The sequence below is a fragment of the Sus scrofa genome, chromosome 6, assembly GCF_054392235.1.
Source record: "Sus scrofa isolate SSC_HxYL_T2T_F1_AM1 chromosome 6, Sscrofa_HxYL_maternal_Yorkshire_Landrace_v2.0, whole genome shotgun sequence".
Taxonomy (NCBI): Eukaryota; Metazoa; Chordata; class Mammalia; order Artiodactyla; family Suidae; genus Sus; species Sus scrofa.
The window spans coordinates 10,695,868-10,712,170 of record NC_139388.1 but is presented as its reverse complement, the minus strand read 5'-3'; the positions used below and the strand labels follow the sequence as shown (position 1 = coordinate 10,712,170).

The following is a 16,303-nucleotide window of genomic DNA, read 5'->3' as shown; positions in this document are numbered from 1 at the left end:
TCTGTCTAGCTAGCTCACTATGCTAAAGTAAATATTATTAAGATGATTCAGTTAAATTCTGCAAGTATTGACTAAGCCTTGTGTCTATACACGGCCCTGCTCTATGTGTTGTTAAGGACTCAAAGATAAAAAAAACCAGCTGGCCACTGCTGGCAAAGGGACACTAATGGCCAGGACAGGCTAGCAGCCTAAAAGGGAGAGATGCAGGGGCTCTAGGGTGCAAAACTGGGAGAGGAGATGGGGGGTGGGATGGAGACAGTCTGTAGGGAATGGAAGTCAAAGGACACTCTACGTTTTGCCTCCTAAGAATCAATTGCAGCGTACTTCTTTCTTTCTGAAGATCTGCCTCCTGACTCTTACAGTTACCAGTTATTTAATCTCTAGGCCTCTGGTGCCCCCTCTGTAAAAGGGGCACAATAATGTTGAGATGTTACCAGGATGTGGTACATGAGGGGTCGGCAGGTACAAAATGCTCCCGTGAACGCCTGGCACCTAAGAAGCGCTTGTGATTGTGACATGTTCTGTCAACTGCAGGGGACTTTTCTCTGGGGAGGGGCCCTGCCCTCTGTATGTCGTGTTGAGGATTCTGTGAATGAAAGTGTCCTGCCTCCTCTAGCCAGTGGGTCTCCTCCCCGGAAGGCCAAATGGGTGTCCTCTAAGCAATGAATCTGAGGCTCAAGGAAAGAGGTGGGAACACAGAAAATGAAGGGAGCCCCTTCATCCCGACAGTGGTGCCCTGAGGAGACTTCCTGGACTCCCTGCTACCCAGACCCCCAAAGCCACCTGTGTCTCCACCTTTCCCTATGCCTAGATCTTCAGACTCGGCTTAGATTCTGTGAGCAATCCCACACATAGAGTCTAAGCCAGCCAGACCTGACTTCGATCATGCAAATAAAGAATCCTACCTAATAAGAAATTGGGCCTTGAATAACTTGGTGGGTTGTAACTGAGGCAGTTCATCTCCGGGTTGCATCCGTATGTAAGCATCTTTATTTCCCACTGGAAGTTCAGACCTATAGCCTGGCCAAGCATTATTACTGCACATCAGGGCTAAGAGACAGCAAGAAGGCACCAAGGGGGCAGATCGAAAGGTAGGCATTCTAGAAGTAGTCTAAGTTTTTAACTGGGACACAATGGTCAAATATTTGAAGTGCCAAAAAATAAATCAATAAAGCCAACATACCCATAATACAAGAGCAGTATTTCCCAAATTTTAGCTATGTGCATACCAACCTTTTCATGATTTTTGTCAAACCTGGACCGTAAGTAGCATTACTCTTTTTCTTAATGTTATTTGTACATGTCATGAATATTTTCCTTTAAACTCACTTTAAAAATAGAACTATATATTTAAAAATTCTATTACTACCATAAATAGAAAATCAATACAGCTTGACATCAATAAAAAATAGAAAGTCATCATAAATATTAATACAATAGATGGAATTCCCACCATGGCTCAGAAGGGTTAAGAACCTGACTAGGAACCATGAGGTTGCGGGTTCGATCCCTGGCCTTGCTCAGTGGGTGAAGGATCTGGCATTGCCATGAGCTGTGGTGTAGGTTGCAGATGAGTCTCAGATCTAGTGCTGCTGTGGCTGTGGTGTAGGCCAGCAGTTGTAGCTCCAAATCAACCCCCAGCCTAGGAACGTGCATATATGCCACAGATGCAGCCGTAAAAAGAAAATAAAAAGTAATACACTGGAGCCAGGTTAGGAACTCACACAGCCCAAATATGGAGTAATTTGAACATCAAAATAAATAGTGATAGTAATTCAATATAAACCACAAATAAAAGTCTACAAGTCCACCAATAATAAATAATTACAGTCAAATGCCAACTAATAAATACAGAAGAAATGAGAGACTTGGAAAATTAACTAGTTGGTGAAAGTGTGATGAGAAACAGTTTATTTGTCTGGTCTCAAAATATTTCCCCGCCCCCACAAATTACTTATTAACTACAAAGTGAAAAATGATAACTTTGTAGTTGAGAAACCTGGCAGGCAATACTTGAACTGAGTGATCAAAGGCATTGTCACCACTCTGGACAAACTGGCAATAAGTGCTTCCTGATAGGATGTACTAAGAAAGACATGATATGCCTTCTGAAATATTCTTGCCCACATACACAAACTAAATTTATTCCGGAGGAAATATCAGACGAACCCAAACAGAACAATGTTCTAAAAAAAGAAGTAGCTGTCCTGTATTCCTCAAAAATGGCAAGAGAGTCAAAGAAAGGCCAAAGAACTATTACAAATGAAGAGACTAAGGAGGTTCCTTAAAAAACTACACAGTTACTAACGATGCTACAGTCCCACTCATGGGCATGTATCCAGAGAAAACTCTAATTCAAAAAGATACATGTACCCCAATGTTCATGGCAGCACTATTCACCATAGCCAAAAGATGGAAGCAACCTAAATGTCCATCAATAGAGGAAAGGAATAAAGAAGATATGGAATGCACACACAATGGAATACTACTCAGCTCTAAAAAAGGATGAAGTAACACCATTTGCAACAACATGGATGAACCTAGAGATTATCATACTAAGTGAAGCAAGACAAAGAAAAATATCATATGATATCACCTATATGTGAAATCTAAAAAAATGATACAAATGAACTAATTACAAAATAGAAACAGACTCACAGACATGCAACACAAACTTACAGTTACCAGTGCAGAAAGATTGAGGGGAGAAGGATAAATTAGGAGTCTGGGATTAACATACACACACTACTATAGTTAAAACAGATAACCAACAAGGACCCACTGTATAGCACAGGGACACTATACTGCATATCTTGTAACAAGCTATGATGGAGAAGAATCCAAAAAAGAATATAGATAAATAGGTAGGTAGATAGTAGATAAGCAATCAATTTGCAATTCTTCTAAAACATAACACTATAAATCAATTTTTTAAATGGTATGTTAATATAATTAATTAATTTTTTGGTCGCACCCGTGGCGTGTGGAAGTTCCTGACCCAGGGATGGAACCCATGCCACCACAGCAACCAGAGCCACTGTAGTGACAACACTGAATCCTTAACCTGCTCCAATTCATTAATTTTTAAAAAGAAACTAAGGAGATAATAAACAGAACAGCTAAAGACAGTGGGTGGTCCTGGATTGGACTGTGGACTGGGTGGCAGTGGAGGGGGGGCTACAAAGTACATTATTGAGGACAGGTGATGACATTGAACATGAACTACAGCTGAGATAACAGCACTGCATCAACATTGTATCGCCTGGTTTTGAGCACTGTACTGTGTCTAGGTAAGAGGACATTATGGTTCTTAGGAAACACACCCACTTAAATAGTTCGATGTAAAGGCAAATGATGTCTCAAACAATTTGAGAAAAAGTATGCAGTAGAGTTCCCTGGTGGGTCAGAGGGTTAAGGATCTGATATTGTCACTGCTGTGATTCAGGTCACTGCTGTGGCAAGGGTTGATCCTGGTCCCATAACTTCCAATGTTATCGATGGTGCGCCCCACACACACAAAAATGTTGTTTAAGGTATTCAGAGAGAGAAAAATAAACATTTTTTTTTGGTCTCACACACATATGGAGGTCCCCAGGGTAGGGGTCGAATCTGAGCTGTAGCTGCTGGCCTACACCACAGCCACAACAACGTGGGATCTGAGCTGTGTCTGCGACCTACACCACAGCTCACGACAATGCCATATCCTTAACCCACTGAGCAAGGCCAGGGAACCTGCAACCTCATGGTTACTAGTAGGGTTCCTTAACCACTGAGCCACGATGGGAACTCTAAGAAAAATAAAATTATGAAGCAGATAGGGCAACATGGAACCAGTAAGTGAATCTAGGTAATGGATATAAAGGAGTTCCTTACACAATTTTGCAACTTCTAAGTAGGAAATGATATCCAAAGAAATAGTTATCCAAAGCATAATAGAAATACTATAATAAAATGTATTAGTAGAGTTGAGTAAAAAGCTATTGCCCATTGAAGTCTCTGAGCTACAGGCAAGTTTCTTGTTAATAAAAAGAGAGGAGTTCCCATCATGGCTCAGGGGAAATGAACCTGAAGAGTATCCATGAGGACACGGGTTCCATCCCTGGCCTCGCTCAGTGGGTTAGGATGCTGCTTTGCTGTGGCTGTGGTGTAGGCCAGCAGCTACAGCTCTGATTCAACCCCTAGCCTAGGAATCTCCATATGCCATGGGTGAGGCCCTAAAAAGACAAATAAAATAAAATGAAATAAAATAGATGAACTAGTTTTAGAAAGATTTGATAAGACACACCAACATGAGAATCCCAGGCTCTGGCACTCCACCCGTGGCATCTGGATCTGCTGGGATCTTACACCACCGTCTAGGTGCCCAATAACCTGCCAGTCATTTTAGAACTTTTTGGAGGATGGGAGGGGGATGATATATGAGCTCTAGAGAGATGCCCAAGAATCCTACAGGTAATTATTAAAAAAAAAAAAAAAAAACGGAGGAGATCCTGTCGTGGCTCAGTGGTTAACAAGCCCGACTAGTATCCATGAGGATGCAGGTTCGATCCCTGGCCTTGCTCAGTGGGTTAAGGATATGGCGTTGCCGTGAGCTGTGGTGTAGGTCACAGACACAGCTCGGATCTGGCATTGCTGTGGCTGTGGTGTAGGCCGGCAGCTACAGCTCAGATTCAACCCCTAGCCTGGGAACCTCCATATGACGTGGGTGCAGCCCTAAAAAAAAAAAAAAAAAAAAAAGACAAAAAAGACAAAAAAAAAAAAAAAAAAGAATCCAACTTCAGGACACAGCAGCTCAGGTCACTGCGGAGACTTGGGTTCGATCCCCAGCCCAGAAGGTTCAATGATCCAGTGTTGCTGCAGCTGTGCCTCTGAGTCAGTCCCTGGCTTGGGAACTTCCATATGTCATGGGTGTGGCCATTTAAAAAAAATACGTAAATTAAAAAAACAAATAAAACCAATTGGACTAATGAATCTTGGAAGCATTATGCTAATTGAAAGAAGCCAAACGCAAAAGGCCACATATTGAATAATTCCATTTATATGAAGTTCCCAGGATACACAAATCTATAGAAACAAAAACTAGGTCAGTGTATGGAAGGTAGGGGAGAGAATAAAGAGTGACAGCTTTTTTTTTTTTTTTTTTTTTTTTTGCTTTTCAGGGCCGCACCCACGGCACATGGAGGTTCCCAGGCTAGGGGTCAAATTGGAGCTGTAGCCACCAGCCTACGCCACAGCCATAGCAACAGAGGATCCGAGCGGCGTCTGCAACCTACACCACAGCTCACAGCAACACCGGATCCTCAACCCACTGAGCGACACTAGGGATTGAACCCCCAAACTCATGGTTCCTACTCGGATTCACTTCCGCTGCACCACGACAGCAAATCTGCTTTTTTTTTTTTTTTTTTTTTTTTTTTTTCCCTGCTTAAAACTATAGCTATCTATCACTTGGTCTGTACATCAGAAGTCCCTGCTGGCTAAGCTGGGTTCTTTTCCCAGGGTGTCACTCTAGATGTCTGGCCAACTGAGTTCTCTCTTGGAAGGTCCGGGGACAAACCCATGTCCAAGCTCACTCAGGTTATTGGCGGGATTCATTTCCTTGAGGCTGTATCACCCTAAGCCCTGCTTTCTGGCTGCCTGTGGGCTGGAGGGGCCCTCAGCTCACAGAGGCTGCTCTCAGGCACTTGTGAACAGGCCTCCTCCTCCTTCACAGCCAGCACCAGACAGCCACCCTCACCTGGTGGAGTGGGGTTGCCTTTGGCCCTAATGCAAATGTTCCGGAATTTAACAGGAGTGCCAGTTACACGGCCTTGTGAATATGCTAAAACCACCAGGCTCTACTTCTATTTTATGATAGACGAATGACATTCAAGTTAGAAATACAATAGTGAATTTTACATGGTAATTAAAGAAAAACAACTGGACTAGATGATCCTAGAAGAGGGTTCCCCGGAATATGCCCCCAGGATGCTCTGTTCAAAGCCTTTGTGGGGGTTTCCTGGTGGCTCAGTGAGTTAAGGATCCAGCATTGCCACTGCAGTGGCTCGGGTTGCTGCTGTGGTGCAGGTTCAATCCCTGGCTGGGGAATTTCTGCGTGCCGCAGGCACAGCCGAAAATTTTTTTTAAAAGCCCCCCATGGGAAATAAAAACCTCTCCCAGAAGATCACAGGGCAGCTACTAGGGGAAAAAATTTCAGTCCTTAAAAGAATGAACGTCTTTGGCCAGCAACCCCAGTACCGACCTTCATCCTGAGGGACACCTGAACCCAGATGCCTGAAATGGACAGGTGTGGGTGGACAACCTGCGACTGTGTTTCCTCGGCACACAGACATCTGCACGGTGGCTGTACCCACTGGGAGAGCCCTGCCCTAATGGCACAGCCCCGCCAGGGAAGCGGTTGGGCTTCACTGAGTCATCTAATAATACACTCTTTTGCAAACAAGAGGTACCTACTTCAAGACGAGAGGTCTGCAGCTCCCCCACACACACCCCCGGCCCCATTTTACCAAGTCCGGCAGAGAAGTCAGCCTCACTCACTGAGGATCTGCAGATGGTCTGTCTAATGGAAGATGAAGTTCAAGGGTAAGAGAGGCTGGCTTCACAGACACACAGCTCTGGCACAGAATGAGGACAGGAGAAGAAAGGGCGGAGTAACAGAAGGGGTCAAATCTGGGTTCAAACCCCAGCTTCCTCTGATCAGCACATGTTGACTGAGTTCCAGCCATGAGTTGGGCAGATGTAGGGGGCAGTGGGTATAAGCCTCCACTTCTTGGATGCTTTGAGCGTTCAGTCTAGAATCTGCTTCTTAGCTATGTGAAGGTGACCCTGGGGACTCTGCAGAATGTCTCCCTATTAGTTTTCTCTTTTTTTTGTCTTTTGGCCACACCCACGCCATGCTGAAGTTCCTAGGCCAGGGATCAAACCCACGCCACAGCAGTAACCAGAGCCACAGCAGTGGCAACGCCGAATCCTTAATCCACTGAGCTGCCAAGGAACTCCCTATTAGTTTTCGACTGCTGTCTGCAAAATCACACCTTTAGGAACATAAAACAGCACACACTTACTATCTCTTAGTTTCTGTGGGTCAAAGAATCTGGATGTGGCTTATACGGGTCCTGAACACAGGATGTAATCAAGACATCAGTAGGGGCTTTTCCCTGCCGTCGCCCAGGCCCTCTGCCTCACTCACAGCTCCTCTCCCAGCACAGAAGCCTATTTCTTCAAGATCCACAGAACAATCTCTCTAACTTCATGGAAGGCCTGGACCCTCGTTTATGGACTCAACTGATTAGGCCAGGCCCACCAAGGATAATCTCCCTGTTAACTCGAAATCAACTGTTTGCAGACCCAAACTACCTGTGCAAAAAATCCCTTCACCTTTGTCATATTCTATTAATTGAAAATAAATCATGGGATCTTCCCACATTCAAGGAGAGGAGATTACGCCACAGTACAGATACCAGGGGGCAGGGGAGTAGGAATCGGGGGCCAGAGTTTGGGGGAATCATTACTCAAAACTGTGCCTATTCTATTCTCAGTTGGTTCCATTAACAGCAAAATGGAAGAAGCGTCAGCACATTGCCATATTGTTGAGAGAATTAAATGAGAAAGCCCATGTGACAAGCACCCCCTAGAAAGGACAGCAAGGGCCGACCCGATTCTCCTTGGATGGGTGATGGGATTGAATGGCCTGTGTGTGGCAGTGATGAAGGGTGTGACCCAAGAGTCAGATGGCATGGGTTTCACAAGTCCTGGCCCCACCACCAGTTTATTACCTGTAGGTCCTTGGGTCTATCTCAACGCAACCTCACTCCCACCACACCCCTTTCCTTGTATGTAGAATGAGGATAAAAATAGCTGCCAGCCCATTGTGTTGTCCTGCAAACGAAATGGGGTTGGGTGCACAAAGCACTTTGTTCACTGCGTGGCTCACAGGACAGACTCGAAGAGCACCCACTCCTGAGCACAGCTGGGCCACTGCTGCCTCAGTCAGGGAAGGAAATCTCTCTCAGAAGACTGCAGGCACGGCGTACATTTTACAAACATTAAACCTCACTCTTGGAGTTCCCGGCATGGCTCAGTGGTTAACGAATCTGACTAGGAACCATGAGGTTGAGGGTTCGATCCCTGGCCTCGCTCAGTGGGTTAAGGATCCTGTGTTGCCGTGAGCTGTGGTGTAGGTCGCAGATGCAGCTCGGATCTGGTGTTGCTGTGGCTCTGGCATAGGCCGGCGGCTACAGCTCAGATTCAACCCCTAGCCTGGGAACTTCTATATGCATGGGTGCAGCCCTAAAAGGACAAAATAAAAAAAATAAAAAAAAAAAAAACACCCTCACTCTAGAGCCAAGAAGTTGTTCTGTGAAGTCCTTGAACTCTGACTCTGGGACGTTTCCCCAAAACATATGCTAATGTGAAAAGCAGGCTGCGGGGTCTGCGCTGCAGACTTCTGTCTCTGAAGGGCCTGGAACAAGTAAAGGAGCTTCAGAAGGTGAGGACTTGACCTTGCAGTGCTGCAGGTCAACAGGAGGCGGACCCAAGCTTGATGGCCCCCCACGGAGGGGGTGGGGAAGGAACATTTGGTTATAAAAAAGCTAGGAGATATTTGTTACATAAAGATGTAGTCAGATTACGCCTCTCTTTGGGCCTAGGCATCCTATTTGCTCTTATAGTCTTTTCCATTAAAAAAAAAAAAAAAAAAGGAGTTCCCGTCGTGGCGCAGTGGTTAACGAATCCGAATAGGAACCATGAGGTTGCGGGTTCGGTCCCTGCCCTTGCTCAGTGGGTTAAAGGATCCAGCGTTGCCATGAGCTGTGGTGTAGGTTACAGACGCGGCTCGGATCCCCCGTTGCTGTGGCTCTGGCGTAAGCCGGTGGCTACGGCTCCGATTGGACCCCTAGCCTGGGAACCTCCATATGCCACAGGAGCAGCCCAAGAAATAGCAAAAAGACAAAAAAAAAAAAAAAAAAAAAAAAAAAAAAACCTGGTAAATTTTAGTACCTCAAAGGGGAGCAGAGGGCCAAGATTTAAGGTAGTAAAATACCAACGACTAACAGCAACTCTCTGATCTACATGACAGGGAACTTCTATTTCCTGTTAATCATTTTTATAATTTGTGAAGTTGAATAACTGCCATGCATCATTGTACATGGAATCTAGAAAACAAACAAAAAACAACCCCTGTGTGTATGTGTGTGCCTGTATACCTGTGTGTGTGCGCGCGCGCGCGGTGTGTGGTATGTTTGTGTGTGTGTGTCTGGTGTGTAGTGTGGTGTGGGTGTGTGTGTGTGGTATGTGTGTATGTGGTGGGTGGTGTGTGTGTAGTCTGCAGTGTGTGTGGGTGTGTGTGGTGTGGTGTGTGTGTGGTGTGTGTGTGTGTGTGTGTGTGTGGTATGTGTGGGGTGGAGAGTGTGCGTGTGCGTGGTGTGTGGTGTGTGTGTGTGGCGTGCGTGTGGGTGGTATGTGTGGGGTGGAGTGTGTGTGTGGCTGGAGGTGGCTGGAGCATCTCCCTGAAGTCTGGTGGGAGCCCCAGCCAGCCTCCTGAGAACGCCAAAGGGAGTGCTTCTCAGGCTTCAGAAGCATGAGAATCGGGTGCAGCTTCTTAAAAGCCAGTGCAACCACAGACTAAAACAATTCCAGGGATTCTGATTTAGAGTCTGGTGGGCCTACATTTTGAAAAACCCTGCTTGAAAAATGGGATCCTCTTGCAATGACAGTGAGCTCAGAGGCTGGACAGTCCAACGTCATCTCACAGTCAGGAAGCCCTGTCCACACCCAGCTCTGCAGGTCACAGGTATAGGATTCGTTAAGTGTTAGTGGCTGGGGTGGGGGGAAGAGGGAAACACAGGAAAAGCGGAAGAAACGCTTGCAGCTTCTATTTTTGAGACCATCCATACATTTAAATAATTAAAGAATTGCTAAATTTACCAAAATATACAGATCTATAGTTGCATTTTTTTTTCAATCCTATCTATGAATTTCTATGACAATGGAAATATATGCATTTGAGGATAAGGTGAGAAGCCTAAGCACAAGCTTTTTGTGAAAGAGGCCTCCTCCATCTCTGCCCACCTCCTACCCCATAGCAAGCCTTAGCCTAGAAGGACATTCAGGGGCCCCCAAGGAGACCTCCCAGTTAGCCCCCAACAGTCTCTTCCCAGGGCAGTCGGGCCCTGAGCTCGGACTTGGCATGATGCTCCTGCCACCTAGTGGTCAGTCAAAGACGCGCGGCTAATTTATCTCAACCTCCCCTTGGCTCTAATTCATCCACCCAGCACACCTTCGTGAGGGACCCACCGTGCTGCGTGGACCTTGCGGGGCTCTGCCTCTCAGAGCTGGAAGGAGTCCTACCAATCACTTCCTTAGCGCATTCTCAGTGATGAGACTGAGCCCCGGGGGTGTGGGTGTGACCACACACAGTCCCACTGCAACTCCTTGAACACTTATCAAACACTCCTTTCTCCACCCAACAGGGGGCGTAATGGGAAACATTTGTGGGGCTTTTTAGCACTAAACCTGCCCAGAGAGGGACGGGTCATGCACTTCCATATTCGCAAAGCCTAGGATAGGCTCTCTCACAGATATTTCGTTCTTTTTTCTTTCTTTTTTCTTTTTAGGGTCGCACCTGTGGCATATGGAGGTTCCCAGGCTAGGGGTCTAATGGAGCTGTAGCCCCCGGCCTTTGCCAGAGCGGAGCTGCGTCGCGACCTACACCACAGCTCACGGCAACGCCAGATCCTTAAGCCACTGAGCACGGCCAGGGATCGAACCCAAAACCTCGCGGTTCCTAGTCACATTCCTTTCCAATGCTCCATGACGGGAACTCCAGATAATTATTTCTTACTTGGAGAGACACACACACACAGCAAGCTGAAAGCCATGAGGCTCCTACCAAGTTTTCTGTGCTACCAGCATATCTATTTATGGAGCACTTTACAGTTTACAAACTCCCTCTGCATCCATTATTGTGTCAGATCCTCACCCAACATTGTGAAGTATCATCTCCATCTTCCAGGCCGGGGAACTGGACTCACCAGGTTACCTCCCTGGTCACATGACTAATCAGTGTGAGGCAGGCTCTTAGATCCAGGTCCAGAGAGGTTCCAAGTCCCAGCGTTTTCTGCTGACGCTGGGCTGCTAGTCCCACAGTAAGATGCATCAGGCCAAGACTGAAAGGCCAGTACCTGTAATTCCTGAAGTGGCTCCACGGAAATGAATCTGACTCGTATCCATGAGGATGTGGGTTCGATCCCTGGCCTTGTTAAGTGAGCTGGGGATCCCACGTTGCTGTGGCGTAAGTCACAGACATGGCTCCGATTCAACCCCTAGCCTGGGAACCTTCATATGCGGATCTAAAACGAAAACAAAAAAACAAACAAAAAAAACATACCTATCTAAAGTCAGTTGTTAAATAATATTTAACATTTAAAATTTTTGTTTAATAAATATTTTGGGAGCCCCCAATGGAAAAAGCACGGGAAGGCAAGTTTTTTGTTTTGTTTTGTTTTGTTTTTTGGTCTTTTGTCTTTTTGTTGTTGTTGTTGCTATCTCTTGGGCTGCTTCCGCGGCATATGGAGGTTCCCAGGCTAGGGGTTGAATCGGAGCTGTACCACCGGCCTACGCCAGAGCCACAGCAAGGCGGGATCCGAGCCGCGTCTGCAACGTATACTACAGCTCATGGCAACGCCGGATCGTTAACCCAATGAGCAAAGGCAGGGACCGAACCCGCGAACTCATGGTTCCTAGTCGGATTCGTTAACCACTGCGCCACGACGGGAACTCCCGGGGGAAGGCAAGTTTTAGAGATAAACAAGGCATGACACTGGACTTCAAGGTCCTTAGACTCCCCTGCAGCCACTGCCATGTATATTTCCACCCTGTCCCAGTTTCTCCCCCCACAGTACACACACACCCACCCACAGTGGTGCACTGGCAAGAAAGCTTTCCAGAATTTTTTTTTAAAGTTCCAATTTGTAGCTGCTGATCTCTATAAATAATCCCATACATCATGCTACCAAGAGCTTGATGGTAAGCTAGCAAAATTTCCACATTTAAAAATGCATTCTGGGAGTTCCCGTCACGGCTCAGTGGTTAAGGAACCTGACTAGTATCCATGAGGACGCGGGTTCGATCCCTGGCCTTGCTCAGTGGGTTAAGGATCCGGCGTCGCCCTGAGCTGTGGTGTAGGTCACTGACGCGGCTCAGATCCTGTGTTGCTGGGGCTGTGGTGTAGGCCAGCAGCTGTAGCTCCAATTAGACCCCTAGCCTGGGAACTTCCATATGCCACTGGTGCGGCCCCAAAAAAAAAAAAAAAAAAAGGCAATAAAATAAAATAAAAATAAAAATGCATTCTGGAACTCACTTCAGCAGCACATACACTAAAATTAGAAAGATACAGAGAAGATTAGGATGGCAGGAAAACTCATGAAGCGTTCCATATTTTTAGCAATGAAGTCCTGCTGTACAGCACAGGGAACTATATCCAGTGTCTTGGGATAGACCATGATGGGAGATAATAAGAAAGGGAATGTGTATATATGTATTATTGAGTCACTTCGCTGTACAGCAGAAATTGGCACAACATTGTAAATCAAGTATCCTTTAATTTAAAAAAAAATTTAAATAAAAATGCATGAGGCAAACTATTATATATAGGATGGATAAATAACAAGGTCCTACTGTAGAGCACAAGGAACTATAATCAATATCCTGTGATGAACGATAATGAAAAAGAATACATATATATATACACACTCACACAACTGAGTCACTTCACCGTAGAGCAGAAATTAACACAACATTGTAAATCAAGTATATATGGATAAAATTAAAAAAATTTTTTTTTTGTCTTTCTGACTTTTAGGGCCGCACCCGCGGCATATGCAGGTTCCCAGGCTAGGGGTTGAATCGGAGCTGCAGCTGCCGGCTTACACCACAGCCACAGCAATGCCTGATCTGAGCCGTGTCTACAACCTACACCACAGCTCATGGGCAACGCAAGATCCCTAACCCAGTGAGCGAGGCCGGGGATCAAACCATGTCCTCATGGAAGCTAGTTGGGTTCATTAACCACTGAGCCACAACGGGAGCTCCTAAAATTCAAAAAAAAAATTAAAAATTAAAATTCTGGTGAGCTGGTAGGAAGTGACACCTGCACACACTGTGGCCATACAATTAACACCACACCACCCAGCCCTGGGCAAGTTTCCAGCTGCCACAAATTTAGCAGCTTACAACATACATTTATTACCACACAGTTCTAGAGTTCTGACGTTTGAAACTGTGTCCTAGGGGCCCCAAATAGAGGTGTCAACAGGACTGCATTCCTTCTGGAGGCTCGAGGGAAGAGTCCACCCCTAGCCTTTCCCAGCTGCTGGTGGCCTCCCCCAGCCCTTAGGTGGTGGTCCCTCCCAGCCATGGCATCAAGGTCTCTGCCTCCAGCCTCACTTGGCCTTCCTTCTAACTCTGACCCTTATATCTTCCTCTTTTTTTTTTTTTTTTTTTTTTTTTTCTTTTCAGGGCCACACCTGCAGCATATGGAAGTTCCTAGGCTAGGGGTCGAATCAGAACTACAGCTGCTGGCCTACACCACAGTCAAAGCAACACCGGATCCTTAACCCTGTAGCAAGGCCAAGAATCGAACCAGCATCCTCACAGACACCATGTCAGGTTCTTAACCCACGGAGCCACAACAGGAACTTCCCGCCTTTTCCCTTTACAAAAACCCACCCAGATAATCCAGGATACTCTCCCTGTCTCAATGTCTCCAACATTTATCATATCAGGAAGGTCCCTTCTGCCACGACACCTGACACAAGCAAAGGTTCCAGGGACTGGGACATAGGCATCTTTGAGGGGCCATTTTTCTCTCTACTGCAAACACTTGAATGAAAGAATGTGCAAGATTCCAGGTAAGCCAGCATGCGTTTAGTACACTCTGTGTTGTAGGCACAGGAGAGGCACAGATGCTACAAAAAGCCAGAGTTCCCACTCTCAAGATGCTTACTTTGGGAAGATCAAGGTAAACCACCAGTTGGCACAGAAACAGCCTAGAGTGATCCTGATCCTGGTTTCCAAGTACCATTAGCAATATTGACCTTGGTCTAAACTGGTCTTGGCAACACTGTCACATATGAGCCATGCAAGACAGGCCAATAATGGATAGGTACTAAAATGCTCATTTCAAAGATGAGGAAACTGGGACTGGAAAAGGTGACATGCCTGCCTAAGGTCAGTGCAGCCAAGATAAGAGACGATTAACCTCAAAAAACCTCACCCCAAAGTCTTCCCCGATTCCATGATTAGGGGCCCCATGGGGGAGCCCAGGGATAGGATCCTGTGCGTCCACAACCTACAAATTTGTCCCATCTACACCATGCAGATGTATCAGTTGAGATTCTTTCTGCTGCCTGCCAAAACTCAAGCTAGTTTAAGAGAAAAAAATGGGAGATGGGGGATATTTTATTAGCTTATATAATTTACGAACTCCAAGCTTATGACAACGAACGCTTCGAGAAGGCAGAAGCATCTTTTTTGTCCCTATTGGCAGTTTGGTATTCCACGGTGTGGTACCAAAAGTAGGTATTGGGGGCAAAAACTCTCACTGGTGACCCTCAGTGAGCCAAACCCCTTCCCTGTGAGGGGGCCTTGCTTCTGATCAATGGAATGTGGCAAATATAATGACGTCATTCCCTAGATGAGGTGAGCGAAACTGCAGCAAGAGATGCCCCTTGCTGGCTTAAAAGTAGGCACTGCGCTGAGAGAGAGCTGATGAGTGGACCACGTGGCCAGGAGCTATGGGTGGCCCCTGGGTAAGAGTGGCCCCTGGCTCCTTGCCAGCACTACAATGGGTCCTTAGTAGTGGCAGCTCCATGGACGTGGATTCTGCCAACAATCTGAATGAGCTTGGAAGAAGACTCATCCTCAGTCAAGCCTCCAGATGAGCACATAAGCCAACGGATACCTTGACTACAGCCTTGGGAGACCCTGAGCAGAGGGCTAGCTGAGCCCAGCCTCCTGATCCAGAGAAGTTGAGATAATTGAGCCTCTAAGTTTGTGGCAATTTATTCCACAGCAAAGGGAAACAAAGAGTGTTCATTAACTACTGCCTGAAAACTGGAGAAAGTAGAAAGGAAAGGAGAGAGAGGGAAAGAGAAGGAGAAAGAAAAAGAGAGAGAGGAAGTACGCAGGTCAGTCTGAGAAATATTTGACTCTAGCACAACTGAATCCAGAATCTCAAAAGATGGCAGTGAGACTGGTGTGTGTGTGTGTGTGTGTGTGTGTGTGTGTGTGTGTGTGTGTGTCTCAGGGCTGAGTGGGGGCAGGGGGTAACAAGTAAATCTTTGTCTGCCAAAGACTCTCTCTTTCTCTCTATCTCTCTCTTTTTTTTTTCTTTGCCATGCCTATGGCATGTGGAAGTTCCCAGGCCAAGGACAGAATCCAAGCTACTGCAATGACCAGAGCCACAGCAGTGACACCACCAGATTCTTAACCCATTGGCCACCAGGGAACTCTGCAGGAGGGAATCAAGTCATGGCAATAATTCTGATGGTCTAACCCCAGAGAGGACTCTAGCCTGGCCTGGAGATAAGATTTGCCAGCTGGTCCTATCTGGTTAACTCTCCAGTATGGAATACAGGAATGGGAGCTGTTCATCTCCATTCAAATCACAAAGGATTTGTTTCTTACGACAGAGGTCTTGTCAGTAAGAGGACAAAAGCACGCCAGGCAGAAAAAAAGCTCTACATGTTCATCATGGAGATAATAAATCATATCACACAGGAAACTGTGAGCATTCATTGAGAGCACATGCGATGGTTCTCAAAAGAGTAGGCATCGAGAAAATGAGTTCTACATGGGCAGGGGTTCTGTCTATGCGGTTTACTTTCTATCCTGGTACCTGGAACACTTCCTGGCATAGAGCAAGACCCAAGCAATCCTTAACAAATGGACAAAGCTGCAAGAGGAATCCAGACAGGCACCGGACTCCCATCAAAACCAATCTGTGACCTTCCCCATCCTCTGCCCAGCAAACCAGGTCTGACACGTGTCCTCTCCCCTCACCCCCATCTATTCTCCTTGACCTGCCAAGCCTTGGGGAAAGTGGCGTTATTATTCCAGAGGTGACAGTAAGGAGCATGAGTCCTGAGTTATGAAGCTGAGCCTCAATTATATCACTAATCTCAGACCCTGTTTCCAGGAGAGTCCAATTAATATTTAATCAAGTCCTGTCAGTTTAATAAAGGAGAAATCCAATCCCCTTGTCATGGGACTTCTTGTTCAGAGCAGAACATTCTATTTACATAGC

At 46.2% G+C, this 16,303-nt stretch overlaps 1 protein-coding gene and 1 pseudogene across 3 annotated transcripts in view; one reads left to right on the top strand and one right to left on the bottom strand.

Moving 5' to 3' along the window:
- The window catches only part of LOC110260909 (uncharacterized), a 255,762-nt gene that overhangs the window by 200,413 nt on the left and 39,046 nt on the right, over nt 1-16,303 (bottom strand). The gene's annotated exons all lie outside the window — the stretch shown is intronic.
- On the top strand, nt 12,351-12,440 carry LOC146402196 (U6 spliceosomal RNA; annotated as a pseudogene).